This window comes from Canis lupus, chromosome 12, assembly GCF_003254725.2.
Source record: "Canis lupus dingo isolate Sandy chromosome 12, ASM325472v2, whole genome shotgun sequence".
NCBI lineage: Eukaryota > Metazoa > Chordata > Mammalia > Carnivora > Canidae > Canis > Canis lupus.
In genome coordinates, this window is record NC_064254.1 from 58,434,720 (window position 1) to 58,456,753 (window position 22,034).

Below are 22,034 nucleotides of genomic sequence, written 5' to 3' on the forward strand. Positions count from 1 at the left end.
AAGGAAACAAATCAAAAAGCAAAACAAAACAAAAACAAAAACAAAAACAAACAAAAAAAAGAACCACCGGGGAGTATCTTCTGATTCTGTGTACTTTAAGTCCCTTGGCTTCTCCTGGAAGTTGTCCGTCTAGCTGGTGTTCTGGGGGAGGGGCCTGTTGTGCTGGTTTTCAGGTGTTAGCAGTTGGGGGAGCCGCTGTGCCCCTGCCTGGTGCAGGGCTCGGTGGGGGTTGTTTACCCCGTGAGGCCGCAGGAGGAACAGCCCCAGTGGCGGGGCAGCTCTGGAAACCTGGATTCAGCTCCGGCAGGAACTCCGTCTGCAGGGCCTGGAGGCTCCCGGGCGGGGCCGCTGATCTGCTCAGCTGGGGCAGGAGCGTCCTTGCTGTCCTGGGCCCTCCCGGCCTCTGCCTGTCCCGGGGAGGCGGGATCCTGGGCTGTGTCCCGGCGCCCTGTGCTCCGGAGCCTGCGCTGGTGGATTCGCGCTCCCGGGCCGCGCAACCCCGTCCGCGGAGCCGCCGCCCGAGCCCCTCCGAGCTGCTCCTGGAACCGCGCAGCCCCCTCCGCACGGAGCGTCTTCCTCTGCCCGAGCCCCTCCGAGCTGCTCCCGGGGCCGCGCAGCCCCCTCCGCGGAGCCGCCGCCCGAGCCCCTTCAGCTGCTCCGGGTCCCGCCGGGTCCCGCCGTGCGCGCTGCAGCCCTTAGGGAGCTCGGCGCACTCTCCTGGGCGCGCAGTTGCTGTTACTGTCCCCGGGAGCCCGAGGGCATCCCCGCCCTCCTGGGTCCTGCTCCAACTCCCTGGGAGCCCCTCTCCGCCCGGGATGGTCGGTGCAGCTCCTGCTCCTCCGGGACGGGGCTCTCCTGTCCTGGGGACACTCGCCCCGGCCTCAGCCCGGCTCCTCGCGGGGCCCCTCCCCCTTGGAGGCCTTTGTTCCTTTATTTCTTTTTCCCCGTCTTCCTACCTTGATAGATGCGCGAACTCTTCTCACTGTAGCATTCCAGCTGGTCTCTCTTTAAATCTCAGGCCGAATTCATAGATTTTCAGGATAATTTGAAGGTTTTCTAGGTGGTTTGGTGGAGACAGGTGATTTGGAGACCCTACTCTTCCGCCATCTTGCTCCTCCCCCCCCCTTCTGAAGTTTTTAATTAGAAGAGCCGGTAACTACAAAAAAAAACAAAAACAAAAACAAAAACAAAAAACGAAAAAACAAACAAAAAAAACAATGGATCTGGGAATAAACACCCACAAGGCTCTACCAATCTGGAACTATGCAAGAAGTATCCAATTATTAATGATCTCTTCTAGTCTCGGACTAAATATTGCTTGTTTTGACTTTCGTATGAGGAAAGATTGCAAGTTTACATACTTAAAAATAAAACAGAGAATTGCAAGAATGAGGCTGTGGCCTGTGACGTCTGTGGGGATATAATACCGTGTATCTGACCATTTGTCATTACAGGCCAGCATTCCCCATCTTTCACACCAGCAATACTGTTCGGTTGTGACCATTGCTCTGATTTCCATGTCCCTGCGCTTAAGGAAAAAGCTATTATGGGAGCTTTGAGCCAAGGTAATAACAATAAAGAAATGATTTAAGACCAGGAGCAGGAAAAAAGAGGGAGGGACAGCTATACAGAAGGCTGGTGCAGGGTGAGTAGAACTGCCCTGGCAGAAATGGCTTATTGTGTTTATGTTCCATGAGAAGTCCTCTTTCTTTGGGGACTTTGCAAATGATCCAATGGAAAAAAAATATTTATTCATTGAAAGTATAGTCAACTTAATCAACAATCTTTTCGGTAAAAGAAAAATGTCGGAAAGGTTAGCATATCCCACAGACCCTAATATGGCTTGATCCTTCTTCATTCATGGGCCTAGGTCTCTACAACATCAAAAATGAGTTGACAAAAAGGGAAATATGGAGAACCTAGCTGCCCCTTCTATGTATCCCTAAACTAACCAGTTGGATTTTTTAAAACTGGATTTACTGAATTAAATGAACTGACCTTAAGTGATCATAATTTCAATTTTGTGTGGTCTCAGCTAAGCCAGTGTGAGGCTGTTTGTGACACTACTGGCTCTTTGAGTCTCATTTGCCCAGGCTCAGAATCTGAGATTTACTTATTAGCCACCAACTGAAACACCATGCACTGAATAACCTTTGTTTAACTCTGTCAGGCCCTGTGCTAGGGCGTGATCTTCAGCATTTTATTTTTTTCAATCCTGTCCTCAATCAATCCAGTTTTGGTTTTTCTTTCTAGCCCATGGATTCCACCACCATAGACTCTACTCATGTAATGGATGTATTACTGCAAAAACTCTGCTTTAAATGTTCATGTTTGCTGATGCTTAATCTTTGAGTCTGTTCTATGTGCCACTGCCACCCACTTGCATGATTCATTTTTACTATCATGACTCCACTGTTTATGAGATGGACTGAAGAGTCCCTTTTTATGGAATCAAAACTTCCTTTTTTTTTTTAAGTTTCATTTTTATTTATTTGAGAGAGAGAAAAGAAGAGCGTGAGTGGGGAGATAGACAGAAGGAGAGGGAGAGGGACAAGCAGACTCCCCACTGAGCACAAAGCCCAATGAGGGGGTTGATCTCAGGACCCTGAGATCCTGACCTGAGCTGAAGTCAGATGCTTAACTGACTGAGCCACCGAGGTGAGGCTGGAATGGAAACTTTTTTTTATCATCTGACCCTTCCTCATGAAAATAACCTTATTTCCTGAGGTTCTTCACTGTGTTCATACCTGCCATGCACTTTTGCCTTCTACCGTTTTGCTTAGAATGGCTTCTCTACCTTCTTGCCAAGTTCCAGGCCTCCTCTAACATTCCTTGTCTCTTCATTGCAGTCTCTTCCATGGCATTTATTATGTCTACTCCATATTCTGTTCTTTCTTTCTTTCTTTCTTTCTTTCTTTCTTTCTTTCTTTCTTTCTTTCTTTCATCTTTCTTTCTTTCTTTCTTTCTTCTCTCTTTCTTTCTCTTCTTTCTTTCTTTCTTTCTTTCTTTCTTTCTTTCTTTCTTTCTTTCTTTCTTTCTTCTTTCTTTCTTTTTCTTTCTTTTCTTTCTTTTAACATTTGCTGTTTTCCCAAAAAGTTTATATTCTTCTGAAAGGCATATTCTGGATCTTTGACTCATTTTGTCATACTGTGCTCAGCATATAGTAGGTGGTGCAGAAATGCTTATTGCAAAGTGCTTAGCAAATTGAATGTTTTCCCTAAGCAGTGGTCAACCAATACATGCCTACTATGCTCATTGGTCCCCAAAGGAGCAGCTTTCAGAAGTAGTAGATGTCACTCTACTCATAAAAGGAAAGATCCAATTTAAGAATGTTCCTAATATAGAAAATGTTGAATCTTTCATGACGTAAAAGCCACCTTTAGAGGATTATGTGATTGTTAATATAACAGTAAAAGCTTATTCTTACTTTTCATTTGAAACAGGAAGTTCAGGTAACTGCAACATCTGCATTCTTATGACATGTTAGTTCTGGGCAGCCTGATCTCTTATTCTAGCTTAATAATTTTATTTTCTCTAATAACACAACCTCTATGATGGTGAATTATGATATTTAGAAATGTTTTGATGATTACCCTGTATAAAGTGAGTAATTCTGACCACTGAGGATCTTTTTCTGCACTAAAGTAAGGGGTCGTGAGACAGTTGCCCCTTGCCACCATCCCAGTTGACTTTGAAGAGCATAGTGAAACAGCAAACAAGCATTTCTTCGTGGCACTTGTTAAATGTGTATCTTGCTCATACCTGAGCATCTCCTGGAACTCAGGAGAGAGGAGAGACAGAGGATGATTTGGAGACTATTTCCAGCTTCAGATATAGCAGTTACTTTAAAGACACATTTATTTCTGAAGCAGTCTCCTGAAGAAAGCATAGATAATGCAATTATATGTCTTAGGAAAAATATAGGATATTTAGGAACCACATTTTCAAGAGTGTTCTATTACCACTTGTGCTTATTTATATGTTCCATACTTGGTATAACTACCTTTAACTATAAACTGCCTTCAAATTTACAAAGATTACCTTCCTCAGGTAAGGATTTAACATATACTGTTGTATGTTAACATCGTGGTATTGCATAAGGATTTATAAAATGGTCCAGGGGCACCTGAGTGACTCAGTTGGTTAGGCATCTACCTGCAACTCAGGTGGTGATCTAGGGGTCCTGGGATCAAGCCCCACATTGGACTCTCTGCTCAGCGGAAAGTGTGCTTCTCCCTCTCCCTCTGTGCTCTTTCTTCCTCTGTGTTCTCTCTCTCTCCCAAATAAATGAAATCTTAAAAAAAAAAAAAAAAAAAAAAGGTCCACCCACAGTGAAAGGCAAGAAAACTTCTGAGCTGGAAAAGCTGGGACCCTGGGGAGAAGGAATTGTTCATGGCTTCCATCACCGGCTATTAGTGCCATCAATCACTACCCTAATTCAGTTTTTCTGCCACCTTGACCACATGGTCTGTTTTGCCTAACTAGTGTTATTCCATGTCTTTGCATTAGAAACTTGGAAAAACTTTGCAACCTGCATCTTCTAGCTTTTGTGAAAACTATTCACTGTTTGGTGAGCTTTAACAAGTCATACACAAGACACCTGTGCATGACTTCAAAGGCTGCACCAGCTAGTAAGGACTCTCCTTCTACTCCTGAACTCTTCATTGTGGGGCAGGGGGAAGAGCTGGCTTACTTATCTCTCTGAGTGCTGCCCATGCCTACTTAGAGCAATAGAAGTAGATATTTGGCACAGTGAAGTAAAAGAACCAGATAATAATAATGCCCTAGCATTATTCTGAGAAGGTAGTCATATTATAAGAGATGGGGGGGGGATGTTTACCTTGTAAATATTACTGCAAAGTACCTGAAGAATTTAAGGCCCTCCCACCTGCACTCAGTCACCCCAGCTGCATGAGAAAGAGGTGGGAAATCCAGATGATACGACATAGCTGAAATCCAGTACTTGGAGGTATAGGGGTGAAAAAGTAGCCTGGATTATCAGGGGCAGTGAATAAGAGAGAGGGAGACAGAAAAGGAGAAAAATCCTTGACACTGAGCTAAGATAAGATGGCTTCAGTATGAGTGATGGATAATTTAAGAGGAAAAATAAAAAGCTGTCTTGTTCCACCCTCTGGCTAGATGTAACCTCAATGAATAGTATTATTTTCTTTCTGATAGTGTATTCTCCATTCCTTCCAAACATTGAGGTATCAGAAAGATACACACAAGAAGAGAAATAAAATTCCTAGAGTGGCAGTTTATTAGAAGGCATAATCTATTAATGAAATGTGTACATTTTCACCATAGGTGCACCTCAGTGGATATTTTACTCACATTGTTACCTCCTCCTTCCTTTTCTGATGTCATCACTCAGAACCCTCTCCTCTCCAAGGTCCCTTTTAGGAACTCTATCTTGCACACGTCCGTAATACCTGTAGATATAAGCCGAGCTGTCTAAGGGAAGTGGTGTGGAGAAGAGTCTATCCATTCTTTCCTGATTGCCTTTGCTTTGCTATTTCTCTAAATCTTCAAAGCCTAGACATTTTGAAAAGTCTTTTAGAGATGAGAAGTCACACATTCTTTCTTATTAAAAAGTTTAAGAAAATATATATTTAAAATACTCTTATCTGCTCTATAGGCTGTTTGGGGATGGGGCAAATTAAGAACCGTAAAAAATACCATGAAAACTAATAGATGAATGGAATGCAGACTGCAGGCTTTTGCAGGAGAAGCTCCTGGTTCTGAAGTCTTTCCTGGCTCTCTCTCGGACTGGGGGCCTGAGTTGGTTTCTGATGTCTGTCTAAATTAACCCTTTGATATTGAAAGTCAAGACCCATTTGTATGAGTCAAGAAAGAAGTTGTTCTCCTGAAATCTTGGTAGTTTGTAGCTATGCAGGCACAGCCCAGAGTTTCAATGAGGTGAGAACATTGATGTCCCTGCTGCTTGCCTAACGTGTCTTTACACGCTCTTGAAAACCGGGCAGAAAACATGTTGGTTCTCAGGATCAAGTAACCGAATTAAGGTTGCTATGACACCCTACCATCCAACTTTGGATGCCATTTTCTATCATCGTTTTAAGTGTAGAAAAATCCAAGAGGAGATGAAGTTGTGTGCCAAGGAGAACATTCTGGCTTAACTTGTGATACATACAGAATTACCAAGGATTACATTCAACTCTGTTCTGTAAATCCCATGTAGATTTTTAAATGTTAAATATTAATATTAATATTTATGATGTAAATATAATATATAGTAATATATAATATAAATATAAATATTTAATATTTAAAATCTCATTAAGTTTTTAAAATATTCTGCCCCAAAATTTGCCCTCGAAACCAATTTTGGGTAATATTTCCTTCTGAGAGTACATCTTTGAAGATAGAGTAGTGGGCTGGTACCTACTTAACCTCTGTGTGACTATTGCAAACTATTTAACCTCAGTTTTATCATTCACAATGTGAAGATATTAATAAATTCTATCTTATAAGGTCGGTGTGAGGATTAAATAAATCAATCTATATAAATCCAATAAGAACGTGTTGCAGGACATATAAACACTCAAAAATATTAATTGTCAGCAACAATGTTGCTGACATTGTTGGGTTTTCTGTTATTTCTCTCATCCTAAAGATCAATACAAAATTTATTTAAAAACACATTTTGGGTAGTAATTTATGATCTGTAGATTGTGAATCAACTATAAATTACTGTGGATTCATTTTATAATTTTTCCCAAGGCAATAAAGCTTCTCCTGTAATAAATCTAGATATTATAAAAATGTTGGTAAGTTTCCAAATTGGAGGAATTGTCCATATAATTCATAAGAATTTCAGAGAAAAAAAACTACATTTAAACGATTAATTTATTTAAAGGAAATCTGAGACAATTGGGGCAGACAATCTGAAGCATCATGATTTTTGGAACTGGGTGATGGGCACTAAGGAGGGCACTTGATGGGATGAGCGCTGGGTGTGATACTATATGTTGGCAAATTGAATTTAAATAAAATATTTTTTAAAAAGACAACTAGATCCAACATAAAAAACCCACAAACAACACAGAGAGGTGACAAAATATCCTCATTAACTCCAAAATACAAGAATATGGGAAGAGGTTACCAATAGCTACAAGACCTACCAGTTATCAGCTTCCATGTGAAGGAAGGCATAGGAAAGCACCAGACATTGGTCAGATCTGAGAACCGGAGAGTCCCCACATAACCCACAGACATTCGTGAGAAGTGCAGCATGCCAATTTGAGAAACCAGGAGAGATTTTGCCCGATCTAATAGCAGCACAGTCTGGTGATAAGGACTGGAGGGAGGGAGCAGGCCAGTCCTTAGAACTCTCAAAATTCTATTTATGATTCTATTTATGACAGAGCCCTACATTGAGGAGAAAAAAATAGATGTGAATAAAAGTTAAGGACAGAGACAATAGAGATGAAGAGAAGGTCCAGATAAAAACGAGGGAGGAAAATAGAGCTCCAAAATCTCAAAAAGAGCTGCCAAATTTTTTTAACAATGCACAAGAACATACAAAGAAACCCTGAAATCTATCTTGAAGTTTGCTTCTCTGTAAAAGTTCATAAAAATTAAATTCACATGAAAATAGGAGGCAGTAAATTATTAAAGGTAAATGTTTACATACACATTTAAAAATAAAAAATTATGCTATTTCAAAAAATCTTTTAGAAATTGAGAGCATATTACAAGAGCTGAAAGAACAATAGGAATCAGAACTGAAAAAAAATTAAAATGAAGCGACAGAACTCAAGAAATAATTAGAAGTAAAAGATAAATTTTTAAAAGATTTTATTTATTTACTCATGAGAGACACAGAGAAAGAGAGGCAGAGACACAGGCAGAGGGAGAAGTAGGCTCCATGCAGGGAGACTGACGTGGGACTGTGGGACTTGATCCCGGGTCTCCAGGATCGAGCCCTGGGCTGAAGGTGGCGCTAAACCGCCGAGCCACCCAGGCTGCCCTAAAAGATAATTTTAAAATCAAACACTAAACTAGAAAGAGCACCAGAGCAGTTAACATAAAGGATGAAACCGTAAGAGAAAGAGAAAGGAAAAGATTTTTAAAATAAGAAGAAATAAACAGATTTTACCTATATTACCTAAAAATCTAATGCTATACATATACTATACCTAAAAATGAAGTGCATTACAATAACACAAAGAAGAGAAGAAGATAAGTGGAGTTAAGGTTTACTAAGGTCCTAGCACTCTTTGGAATGTGGCAAGAACATTCAATTATATTGGACCCTAATAAGTTAAACATGCCTATTATAATCTCTAGAGAAATCACTAACAACCAGTAAATGCATGTATAAGTCTCAGGAAAAAATAAACATCTGATTAATTCAAAAGAAAGAAAAAAGAAGGCAATGGAAAAGTGATATAAAATAAGGGAACAAAAAGGAAAATGAATAGCAAAGTGATAGATGGAAACCCACATACTAATTATAAATGGTCTAAATATCCTAATTAATAGAATATTGAATTTTTTAAAAAGCGAAGCCCAACTATAAATTACTTATAAGAGGCACACCTTAAATATAAAGAAATGTAGACATGAGAAAGAAGTATTATTAGAGATTAAGAGATATTTCTTGAAGATAAAAAGTCATCCATTAGGAAGATGTAACAACTCTAAATTTGTAAGCATCTAATAGCATAACTTCTAAATGTGTAAGGCAAAAATTGATGTTATTACAAGAAGAGATAACAAAATCCACTATCATGGTAAGAGATTTTAATACATCTCCCTCAATACTAATAAAACAGGCCAAAAAAATAAAATATATCATTCCTAACAGCATGATTAATAAAAGGCACTTAATTCACACATAGAGAACACTATACAAAGCAGCAAAATACTCAAGGAACTTTGACAATAATTGAATATCTGCTGGGCCATAAAACAAGTCTTACCAGGTTTAAAAGTTTTGAGTTTAGAATATAGTCTCTCATCATAGACTTTATTAACCAGGCATTAAACTGGAAATAAAGATGAAAAAGATGACTAGAAAATTCACCAAATGTTCTAAAATTAAGCAATATGCTTCTCAAAAACAACCCATGGATCAAAAAAATAACATCAGAATTTAGGAATAATTTCAAATGAAATAATTAAAATATAATATATTCAAACTTGAGTAATGCAGCTAAAGCTATGTACAGGTGAAAATGTGGGGCTTAAAGGTATGTATTAGAAATAAAGAAAGGCTGAGAAATAATAATTTAAGTAACTATCTCAAGAAGTTAAGAAAAAAGACCAGAAAGGTAAACCCAAGGAGAGAAGAAATAATAGGCAAAATGAGTGGACCTAAAAGGACACAATAGTAAGATATAAATATAAACCCATACATATCAATAATTACATTAAATCTAAATGGTCTAAATATTCTAATTAAAAGTTTTTCAAAACAATAAGAAATAAATCAAGGGCCACCTCAGTGGCTCAGTAGTTGAGCATCTGCCTTTGGCTCAGGTCGTGATCCCGGGGTTCTAGGATCGAGTTCTCCATCAGGCTCCCCACAGGGAGCCTATGTCTCTGCCTCTCTCTGTGTCTCTCATGAATAAATGAATAAAATCTTTAAAAAAGTTTTTAAAAAGAAATAAGATAAGAATGAAACTCCTGAAATAGGAAACAAATGTATTATTAATGAAAACAACAAAGCCAAAAGTTGATTCTTTGAAAAAACTAATAAAATTATTTGGCATATAATAAAACTGATTAAGAAAAAAAAGACAAAGAGCAATTTACCAATATCAAAAATGAGAGAGGGCACTACAGATCCTATATAAAGTATATATAGATACAGATATGAAAAATTATATGTCAGTACATTAAAACAATTAGATGAAAAAGACAAAATCCCCCACTGAAATTACCAATACTGACTAAAAATTAGAAAATATGAATAGCTGTTATTAAATAAATTGACTGTACAATTAGAAGTCTTTACACACAAAAAAATTTATTTCAGATAGCTTCAACAATTAATTCTTACAAACAGTTAAAAAGGAAAAAATACCAATTTTATACAAACTCATCTAGAGAAAGAATAAACTCATTTCCTTATCCCCTACTTGTATCCTTTATAGTAAAATTGAAAAAGCATATTAAAATAAAGAAAAATTATGGACTTCATGAGAGATTTATGAACAATCTCAACAAAATATTAGCAATTTGAATCCCTACTATAGATAGATAATATTTCAAAACTAAGTTTGATTTATTCTAGGAATACCAATTTGTATTAATATTTAAGAAAACAATCTTTGAAAAAAATAACCAACCTTTGTAATTCACCATTTTAACAAAATAAAAAGGAAAAATTATAATTTCAACAGATGGAGCGAAAGCATTTGATAAAACCCAACCATTTATGCTCAAAAGGCAAAACAACATAAACCAAAATGCAAAAATGTACCACACTAAGAATGGTAGAGAACCTTTTTAATTTGATAAAAGATTATCTGCAATAATCTATAGCAAACAAGATATATAATGCTGAAATATTGAAAATTTTCCTCTGGAGATGGGGAGCAAAAGATATCTGCAATCACTACTTTAACATTGAACTAGAGGTCCTTAGCAGTGCAATGGAACAAGAAAAAAAAACAACTAAAGGTATAAAGATAAGAAAGGAAGAAATGAATTATTATTTGCAGATAGCATGTGCGTCTATGGAGAAAGTTCAAAATTATCTACAATTAAATAGACAAACCTGGTAAATGAATTTAGAAAGGTGGCTGCATTTAAGCTTATACCAAAATCACTGTATTCCTAAATATCAGCCATGAATAATTAGAATATAAAATTAGCATAAAAGAGCTAAAATAAGTCAGCGACGGATTTCAGTGTCCTATACTATAAATAAAGTGTGCCTTGCCACATGTTCACTCAGCTCCTCAGCTGTCATATTCCAATATCCCTACACATCCTCCCAGAGACATTCTCAGACCTATGGTGGCTGAGGCTTTGAGCTTCTTTCATTTATTCCATCCGACAATCACTGTCAAAACACATCTGCCCATTCTATTAGTCCTATCCATAATCTCTATCTTATTTCCAAGTCAGTACCATTTTTTTCTTCATGGAACGTATTAATACTTTCATTTTTTGGTTTTTCTTGCATCACTGCTACAATGTATTTTCAGTTGAAAGTATGAACATAGTGAGACATTGATCACTAAGGCTTCATGAAGTTCAACTGGCTTGTCAGGAATGTGGATTAGAGCTGGGTCCTATTTCAAGGTGAGTCTGAAGCCTGAAGAGATGTTGCCTATTGGGATGCTGTCAAATCTGGGTTGCATGTGTTCTATGTCAGTAACTAAATGATGTCTTTCCTTCGCAAGATCTCCATACCATTAAAAATAAGGAAAGAAAACTTCCGGGTAAAAATGGCAAGTAGAACTCATACACTACCTTCTTGATCTTGAGAAAAAAATGGACTGGATTTTGGCAAAAGGAATATTTTAAAACTGTATAAACCATGAAGCCTAAGATAATGGAGGAGGTGAAACAATAAATATTAGAAAATAGAAAGCAGATGGAAGACTTAGCCGAATCTTGAGAGAGCCACAGCATAAACCATGCTAGTAGGAGAAGAGGCCGGTCAGCCTGAAGTACACCACACACTCCTCTCAGAGGCTCAGCATGAGAGGTTTCTCTGCTGCTCATATCTGAAGGTTGGTTGAAGTTCAGCTGAAGAAGTATTTAGGTCCCCAGATTGATCTTCTATAGGTATATAGCCTGGATTTCATCCTCTTCCCACATAAGCAGGAGGAGACTGGAGGTCTAATCTAAAGAGAGGGTAGAGCAGCAGGTTAGGATACTATATCCATGACTGATCACTTATATACCTAGCTCTTTTCCACACTCAGCTCCCACAGGCTCAGCCCAGCAGACACCTTTCTGGTGGTGTTTGAAGCTCATCTCTAGGGGATGTAACGGCCAGTCTCTCTGCAGGGAGTCCCACCCTTGCCAGGCTCTGCCCAAGCACCATGGGCTCTCACCTTAAATGTGAGCAAAGAGCCCAGATCTTCAAAACCTGTGGAAAAGTCTTCAACATAAATGATAGAGACCAAAACAAGCAAATAAAAGTTTTCCCGAAAAGCTGTCATTGATAGCCTCAGCAAAATACGATTTATGCAATGCATGATTCCCCAAATGCCATAAAGATGACTTTTGAGAACAAAGAAAAATCTGTAGAAATCAAAATTGTGATGGCAGACATGTAAGGCTCAGAAGGAGACATAAAATATAATGTTCAAGAGTTCCCCCCCCCAAAGTGAAATGAAAAGATAGTGACAGTGAATAAAATGGAATAGAATTAGAGGGCCCTTGAGGAGATCCCAAAGTCTTAAAGATTTTTTTTTAAATTTATTTGAGAGAGAGAGAGAGAGAGAGGGAGAAAGAGATAGCAAGCACTCCAGGCAAAGCATGGGGGTGGGGGTGGGAGGTGGGTACAGAGGGAGAGGGAGAAGCAGACTCCTAGCTGAGATGGGAGCCTGAAGCAGGTCTTCTTTCCAGAACCCTGGGATCATGACCTGAGCCAAAGGCAGATGCTTAACCAATGGAGCCACCCCGGTGTCCCCCAAATCCTTAATATATGAATTCTATAAAGAGACAGCAAAGGAAATGGAGAAAACTAATTTAAAAAATAAAATCAAAGCTAAAGGTTGGGAGTTACATAATGGAAAGGGCCCCCCTGAATGCCCAGCTCCAGGAATGAAAACAGACCTTCCCTGAGGCATGTCATGAAGAATCCACTCGAGTATGAACTAGAATATATTAGATCTAGATGCAGAGGAATGCCTGCATTTAGCAGCATCTACCGCAGTGTGCTTAGCATTATTATAGATCATGAAGGTGGAGGCCGAATGAATGGGATTCATTCATGAGTAAGAAGAGCTACAAGAGATATTATCTCTGAGTCTGAGATAGCCAGAGATGAGATTATATCCTGAGTAGGAGAAGGAAGCCTCCAGGAGGAGGGCTCTCACCAGACACAGACATCGAATCTGCTGGCACCTTGACCTTGGACTTCCCAGCCTTCAGAACTGTGAGGAATAAATCAATGTCTGTTGTTTAAGCCCATGGTAATTTGTTATTGCAGCCCAAACTGACATGAAAAAACATAAATAAAGCTAGAGATGAGTTCAAATCATTTCATAAAACTAGAGCCTGTTTAATGTGTTCCAGAGCCTAACCAAGTAAAAGCTCTAGCCAGCGGGAGGATGGAGGAACATTGTACCCATGGTGAGTGCTGTTTTTCACCAGTGCCCAGCTCTGCGGTATTGATTGAAGTTATGAAGTATTTGAATAAGCCCCTAGAGTATTCCCTTTTACCGCAGGCAGAGCATACTTGCATATCCACAGTTCACCTATATGTCTTGCTCCTTTCCAAAAATCTACCCTCCCTTCTGAATCAAAAGGAGAAGAGACCTTCTCTGCCCTAGTCTCTGTGCATCAAATCTCATGCATAGAGATGCAGATGGAGACCGCAGCCTGACAGCCTGGTTCCAGTCCTGGCTTTACCACTCAGTAGCCATGTCAATCTGGGCAAGACATCGATTTCCCTGTGCCCACCTGTGTAACAGGGATTATAATGCATCTATTCGCAGGTTTGTTATGTATGTTGATTGAATCAATGTAGGTAAAAGCACTTAGAACCACACATAGCTAATAGCTGACACTGTACGTTAGCTATTTCCCCAGTTCTTCCAACAGCATGATGATTCTCTCCATCTTTTTGAATGACTAGATATATGTTTATTGAGTTATGGCATGCCCTCCTTCACAATATCTCCATTTTTCATCTAATAAACCTTTATTTACCATGTACCATGTTCTAGCCAACATGTGGAGATTTAAAAATAAAAGAGAGAGACCCTCCTATGAGATACATTCTCTCCATTCCTATGGCCACAGCTATCAAATTGCGACTGCTGTAATCAGATCAATTTCTTTAAAATCTGTTTTTTTTTTAAATCTGTTTTTAACAAAACCATCCCACTAACGCCTCTATTCTGTTCCATGATGGTTATTAACTTGAGCTTGAATCCTGAATTTCTCCTTATGAGCATTCTACCTAATTTTCTTCATTCCTTTGATAATTCTGGTCCAGTCTCTTGGCCATCAAAATTGGGTGTTTTGTTTTATTTTGTTTTGTGCCTTTCTCCTCAGATTCTAAAATTCCTTAAAAGTAGGCACTTCAATTATAGAGAGAACATGGACTTTGCACTCAGACCTGGTGCTAACACTATAATACAGCATGGCAATTAGGTAACTTGTCTGGGTACCAGTTACCCCAGTTGTAAAGGAGAAGTGTCTCACACAGGGCTGGGCATGAAATAAATGTGTTTCAATCCTTCTTTTTGTGTCCTCTCCAGCACGCACTAGAATGTTGAATGTTCAGTGGGTATCTTGGCCAAACATACAAGAAAAGTGCAATCATATAACCAAAGTAATTCATTTCAAAGTTGCTTCCTTAACTACAGTTGCTCTTTGAGGTCATGGGAAATGAAGAAACCTTTCCTCTTTCATTAGAATCATAGCCTTTGCTTAGTAGTTTAGAGATTTCCTCTATACATTACCAGGGAAAGAACTAGAATTTGGATATTTTCAACCATTCATCCTATATTTTTATTTCTGATGTCTCAGACTCATCTCTCATGCAGCTCCTAAAGCTTAATTTTTTTTTTTTTTTTCAGAACCAAGACTCCATGCTGCTGTGCAAATAGCCTGGCAGGAGAGATCTGGTGTGTGAGGGTCTAAATCTTCTAGCTGGAGAATAAGGAGTTGTCCAGCTTCTTTTGGGCCTGCAGAGTGGACTTCTGGGACCAGATTGATTTGATGCTGCAGCTCTGTGGTGAGTTGGGTAACTACTGAGTGAAAGTATCAGCTTAGATTATTAATGGCCAAGTCTTAGAAGATTCAAAGGCTAAGTTCCAGTGAGCAGTCCCTAAAGAGTCCAGGGAATTTAATTCAGAGTTGTTACAGTGTGGAACCTAGAAAACTTATCTAGAAAATTTTGAGAGGTGTTTGCTATTGTTTGAGCAAGAAATGGCAAAAGAAATAACCTTTATGAGACGTATTTTCATGATTTGGAAGAGCTAGATATGAGGATAACAGGAGAAATCCTCTGAACCTTATTATTGAGCATCATATTAAAAATATACACTGTGAGTTTTAGCATAGATTGAGGTAAAAATATTTTTTGTATCCTACATCATGTAACAACTTGATAGAAAGTATTAGGGAATAGTAACATGACTCATAGATGAACATTAATGAGTTAGTTATTCTTGTGTTAGCCTTCCTTGAAGTTACTTAGAATAAATGAGACAAAGTGTGACATTTTACTCTATATATTATTCCATACAAGTGGTCTTCTGATTTAACATAACCTAAATTCAGAGACCTACCATTCACAGTGGGAGACTATATAAGCATTTTAGGTAGCAGCTTTGTTTTTTGTTGCTTTGGTTTTGAGGCTTTTTCCTTCTTCTTCTTCTTCTTTTTTTTTTTTATTGCGTTTAAAGATAAATCTGTTTTGCTGTAAAAGGAGATTCACTGGTGAATCATGGGAAGGTAGTGTTGAGTGACAAAGGCAAGTGCGAGAGTACCTCAGACAAGAGGATATCCCTTCCAAAAAGTTCAAAAAGCAATTAAACTAAACAATATATCATTTCGGCATATATGTGATAAAAGCCACATTTCCAAAAGCCTGGGGATGATAGATAAAGACAAACTTCAGCAGGACAGTGGCTCCTGTGCATTGGAGGCGGGAACTGGAACACACAGGCTGATTTAAGTTACTGGCAACGCTCCAAGGTTCGTGTCAGGCAGTGTGTTCACAAGCGCTCATTATGTTATTAAATAGAGAAGCAAAAAGTTTTAAAATGAGACTAGGCATGAGCCAATAGTGACAGTGTCTTGAACTAAGGATTGTTTTTTTTTTTTTTTTTGAACTAAGGATTTGGATCAATCCAACTTGGTATACGTGAGATTCATTTACAGAAAACTTAATTTTGTAATAAAATAATTCAGGAGGAAGGCACAGGCATTAATCCTTTTTAGAAGTTCAGAAAAAAAATTTCAAAGTTACCTAGATACATCTTCACCGTGAGCCCTAGAATCCTATCAATGAGGGTGGAGTTAATTCCCCCCAAAGCAGTCAGACTAGACCCATACGCTGTGGAAAGGGATGTGGGGTGAGGAGGACACCAGGAAGGAGGATGGGGGAAAGATTAAAAGAGAAATGAAGCCCATCTGTATAGATGGGAAAGCATCCAGAATATAAGGGTAGGCACTGAAAAGTCTATTGGCTGACAGTGGCCTCATTGGCAAGGCCATTGAATAAGACATACGTCTAAGGTGAATATACAATTATCTGTTGAGCACTTATTATGCTATGAAAGAAATACAATTACTTCTCAAGGGGCCTTACAGCCTGAGGGTAAAAGGCCTAACAGATCCTCAGGATCTAAGAGATTATTATCTTCCCTTATATAAGAAAAGGTTGGAAATTAAGAAATAAATGGTGAATAGTTCAGACTCCCAGCAAAGGATACCAGTTTTGCTTAAAGATACCAGACAGAAGTTTAGGAAACAGCCACCTCTTCCCCTGCTGGTCACTGGACTTAACCCCTCTGTAGTTTGGAGGCAGAGAATGCTGAGCAACAAAGCTCAGAAAACTCTTTTTTTTTAAATAATTTTTTTTTATTTATGATAGTCACAGAGAGAGAGAGAGAGAGAGAGAGAAAGAGAGAGGCAGAGACACAGGCAAAGGGAGAAGCAGGCTCCATGCACCGGGAGCCCAACATGGGATTCAATCCCCGGTCTCCAGGATCGCACCCTGGGCCAAAGGCAGGCGCCAAACCGCTGCGCCACCCAGGGATCCCTCAGAAAGCTCTTTGAAACAGGTTCTCTCCTCTTCCTATTTACAGGATTCATTGAGCTCACATCACGGGGTGCCTGTTCTATGCAAGGCATAGCAGAGCTGTAGATGAAGGCTTTCAAACAGGCATTGGATTAAAAATGGAGCCATCCCCCCCCCCCCACTTTTTTTTCCTGGAGAAGACTGTCACCTAAAGCTGTTTTAAAAATTGAGTCTGTCTGATTTTATTCCACCCAGTCACAGCATACCGTTTGTGAACATTTAGGTTTGCTTTAGACTTGTGATGCCTTGCTAGGAGCATCTGTCCTTACTACTGTGGGCACCCTCCCCCTTTGTTCTATCATCTATATCACTTAGGATTGGGCCTGATGGACATTTGTAACCAGCACATTTCTGTTCATATACAGCATCTTTACTGGAACTGTAATCTGTTTTGCAATAAAACTTAACTTTTTGGTATTTACTGACTTTAACTGGAACACCACTTCCAGTAATTAGGCTGAAACCATGGCATGACTGATTTAGAGAGACTGCTGCTAGCTGCTTAGATCAGCACGTTCTAGGGACCTTCCATGAAATGATTTTCCTACAGACTGCCATCACTTTATGGTAGGTGAAAAACAATGTCCATAGAAGCCCTCTGACATACTTCCAACATTCAATTATTCATGATAATGAGGACCAGACAGGCACCCCTGTAGTTCCCAGTGGGACATCAAGTTAAAATCCTTATGACCTAGAAATAAGGGCAGTATCTGGGTCTGTTACCTGGAGACCAGTTTGGCATTTGTCAGTGGTACTTTCTGCATTTTTTCTAGGATAGTAGTTGAGAGCTTAGAGTAGTAGCCACCTGCTGAACAACCTAACTATCCCCATTGGCCTCTTGTGATGTCAGGAGTCTAAAGAGCACTCCAAGAACCACCTAGAGCTCCAGCATCAAGGCAACCCAGCCCATCTGCTCGGCAGAGACACAGTGGCGGTCCTGGCATACAACCCCATGGGTGGCCTTCCTCTCTCCTCTTCTGTACCCTTCCTGGGGGTGCAGAGCAGACCCACTGAGGATGGACGCTCAAGCTGACATGGAGACAACAGTGGGGAACCTGCTGTGCTGGGCTCATAGGGACAGGTGGGGAAAGCAGATATGCCACTCCAAAGGGGCAAGGCTGCTGGCTGGGTCCCCTTGGGAAGGCATAGAGAAAATACTCTCTGTTTGCTCTTGCTTTTTACTTTGTGGAATCTCAAAGCACCATCAGAGTCCAGGACATGGGGGTAGAACACTTATTTAAGCATTCTTACTTTTGTTTTCTTTGGAAAAACTATCACCAAGGGGTTGCATCCCAGAGTGGGTTGGATGTTGGGACAGATGTGTAAAAACCACTGTGTAGCTTCAGGAAAGATACTGGATCTGGATGTGAATAACATGCCAAGAGACTTCAAATACAAATTGGGGAAAGCACTTTTCCAAGTGAAAGCTGATGGGAAGCATCGCACTAATTAGTGCAAATGAACAACACGGCTGGGGTCATTTACAATGAATTAGCAATGCCATCTAAATTTGCACAGGCATGTTTTCCATTGATTATTTGATCTGCGATGGTTCTTGTCAGGTAACCTCTCTGACAAGGTAACAGAGGAGTTGTATGACTTGCCCAGGTCACACAGCTAAGGAGAGTGGTGAGGAGAGGCAGCTCCATGTGACAGGAGTGCACTGGTTAAGAATCAGAAGATCTGGGTTCTGATTCAAATGAGTTAATTAATTTTGCAGCGGTAAGCAAGCAAATTGCTTAACTGCTCAAGAAATCCCTCACTCATAAAATGAAGTTTAAAATTAATTGCTCTCAACCCACACTGCAGATTTTGCTCCCCTCCTCAATGGAGACTTTTTGAAAATATTAAATCCCAGGCTGTAGACGCCACCCTAGATCGCTTAAATCTAAATTTTTGATGTGCTAGGTCCTTCCACATTGTTTGCTCATGTATCTGTGTTCCAGCTGCCCAGCATTAAGAGTTCCTGAACAGGATAATTTTTGAGGTGCCTTCCATCTTTTACATTTGATGTTAACCTATTTCCCAAGCCCAGAGATTGGCTCCCATATGTGAAAATATGGTGAGAGGCTAAGTGGGTCTGTTTACTCACAAGAGCAAACACGGGACAGAAGTGCATGGATGCTGATGCCCATCCTGGGCTGTGTCCTCTTAACATGTCAAAGATTCCTGCAAATGTCAGTCCCATATGTGGTAAGAACTCATAAACGTAAGAGGGAAACAGCAAATCTCTGTTGAAACAAAGTGTCAGTTTAAGGAAAAGTCAAAACAGAAGGAGACAACTGTCACTTCTGTAGTTATAAAAATTGAAGATGCGCTGGCAAGAATGATGGTCTCTAAAAAGCAATAGAACCTAATGCTTCCCTCATCTCACTGAGGGAAGACATATCAATGCTCACATCCCTGTGAACATTCGTTCTTTCTACAAGAAACTAATAGTACTTTTAAGGATGTATACATTTGACTTATAATTTATTGAAGATGCCAAAAGCCCAAGGAATATTTCATCGTTGTGCTTTTCCTCAGCACCCCAATTTTAACCATCTGGCATTATTTGTGAGGCGTCAACCTAGCCAATTTTCTGAATGAAAAAAATATGCCATTTAATGGAGAATCTACTGTATTTTAAAGCTAGCACATAACTTGCTGATTAGAAGGCAGTCTTTTTGTGCTATATGTTAAACATATAGTAGAGACACAGATACAAGTAAACTGGCATTAAACATGAAGAAAAAGTGGTGTTTTGGGGAACACTTTTTCCATGGAGGAGGAAAAGATTTTCTGAATAACCATGGGAAAGACTTGAATAAAGTTATACAGGTTACTTTACAGCAAGTCTACTAAATCTATAATATACTAATTGGTCTGGACCTCTTCAAATGTGTGAAAGCAGTGCAACATTTCCCAAACTCTACTTCAGAACCACTTTTTGTGGCGCATCATGTGGACTAGGGTTGCTTACAATAACTTTGGAAAATGATGGACTGGAAATAGAAAGATGTGTCAGTCATAATGTTAATGTTGCATGTTGCTATTATAAGGCACCTATGTTGAATTTGTATATTAAATTTTTGCTTAGGATAACAAAGATTAGAGCAGAATAAGTATTTTCTATCTGCAGTGCATTGAATGTCTTCCACAGAAACTCTCAGAGGTGATAACCCTAAACACCTATTTAACAACCAAGATGTCACGAAGATAATACAAATCAAGGGGAAAAAAGGAGCACAGTTTCAGAGGGAATAATGGGTGCAATTAAAGTTATTGGTAAGTTACTTACCATAGGGCAGGTAAGTTAGCCCCTTATCAGTTAAAGTCAGAAATAATGTTCCATTAGAAGATTGAAGGAATATCCAAACACTCGCTTAATTTAGGTACTGATGATTAGCTATTCAAAGAATGTTCTGTATTTATACTTAGCTATAAAATTGTTTTGGGTGCTGAAGAATATAATTGCAAAACTAAATTGAAACTCGATTTTACTTTTATAACATTGCCAGTTTAATTAACAAATACATAAGTGGTGAAATTATAGGAAGCATATTTTAAATTAAGATGGCTAACCTAAATATTCAAGATGTATACACAATTTATGCTTGTTCAAAATTGGCAGGAAGCATTTGCAACAGAATTGTATTCTTGCATGAAGCTCTTCCTTCCTCGTGGTAGTAAACAGAGAGTTCTTCCCTGGGGTTAGGGATAACAAGAGTGAGTGAAATCTTCAGATAATTCAAGACCTTAATTTTAGTTCACAGTTCTAATTTCCTCATCTAGTAAACCGTATCATGGCTGCTAAAAAGTAGCAACACAACTGATTTTTGTCTTATTTTCCTACTCCTATCCACACATTAATGAGCAACGAAAGTCCATAAAACAGGACACAGGAGAGAGAAGTTTAAAAAAAAAAAATCAGGGGAAAAGTTCTACTGGCCAGGTAATGGTGCCCTAGATTAATCAAGAGTGTGCAAAATTAGAAATCAAAACAGTGGTAAGGACTGAAATGCCCTTTCTAATGATATGGTTGAAATGTCTACTGAAAGAATGCCCCCCCCCTTTTTTTTTTACAGATTAGGACTTCTTGGAAAATACAGTACTTAATGTAAATGAATAGACTAGTTTATAGGGTGTTAGTAACAATATTCTGTGGTGAGACTGCTGGACCATTCCTTACCTTGAGCAGTAGGAACTGGAAGATTCCAAGAGAGCACTCTGGACCCAGAATAATGATGCCAAGCACTTAGAAGGCCTACAGCGATTGTCACTGCATAGATGAAAGGATGACAAAATAAAAAATTATGAAGAGAGTGATGTCATGTTTAACATTGGCCTAGTTTTTAAGTTATGCCTGATTTCTTGATTTTGTGAGCTTCTAAATAACCTCATTCCCTCTAGAACTAGGATCTTTCTCCTTTACCTTCTATTTTGTCTTGCCCCTGCTCCCTACTGATAGAGTTCCTCAATTCCAACTTGTTTCCCAACTACTCATTTTCCAAGTTCTGCCCACCCTTGGATTCTCTGTTACATTCCTTATTCGACCATCTTCCATCCACCGTGTGGAGAGCCAATCAAATCCATTGCCACTGATTTCTCAGACACTCATCTATTATTCCATTACTCTTCTTCCCTGCTGGGTATGGCCGCATAGTGCATCCCCCTGGCTCTGGTTTTTCTGCCCCACCACTCTGGAGTTAACTGGGCACATGCAGGGGTCCTGTCCCAAGGTATGGCCATGAATATGAATCTAAACAAGTGATATTTTAAAATAAATACTAACTCATTGTTCCACTCCCCCAGCCCCAATGCCATTAGCAAAACAAGTTTATGAGCATATTCATAGTCCATGAGAAAACTCTCCACATATCCCCAGGCCAGATGACCACTGGAGGAGCTCTATGTGACTGCAGGTTCCCAGAGGTTCTAGCTCAGGATTTCTGGTGGGAAGATTCTTAGGCACAGTCAGGCTCAGGAACTCCAGGGCTATGGGTTGTATTCTTCACATTGAATTGGTTTCCAAACACCAGCTGTGACTCATCTGACTGAAGCAGCTTGGATTATAGACTGC

General features: G+C 39.3%; 1 long non-coding RNA gene across 1 annotated transcript in view; it reads left to right on the plus strand.

Moving 5' to 3' along the window:
• The first annotated feature begins 10,046 nt into the window (after positions 1-10,046).
• LOC112658578 (uncharacterized) overlaps positions 10,047-22,034 on the plus strand; it is a 45,405-nt gene continuing 33,417 nt past the window's right edge. Inside the window, exons 1-4 of the long non-coding RNA XR_004804322.2 lie at positions 10,047-11,277; positions 11,379-11,711; positions 14,739-14,896; positions 20,115-20,239. This is a non-coding gene — a long non-coding RNA (uncharacterized LOC112658578). The remainder of the gene's footprint in view (positions 11,278-11,378; positions 11,712-14,738; positions 14,897-20,114; positions 20,240-22,034) is intronic.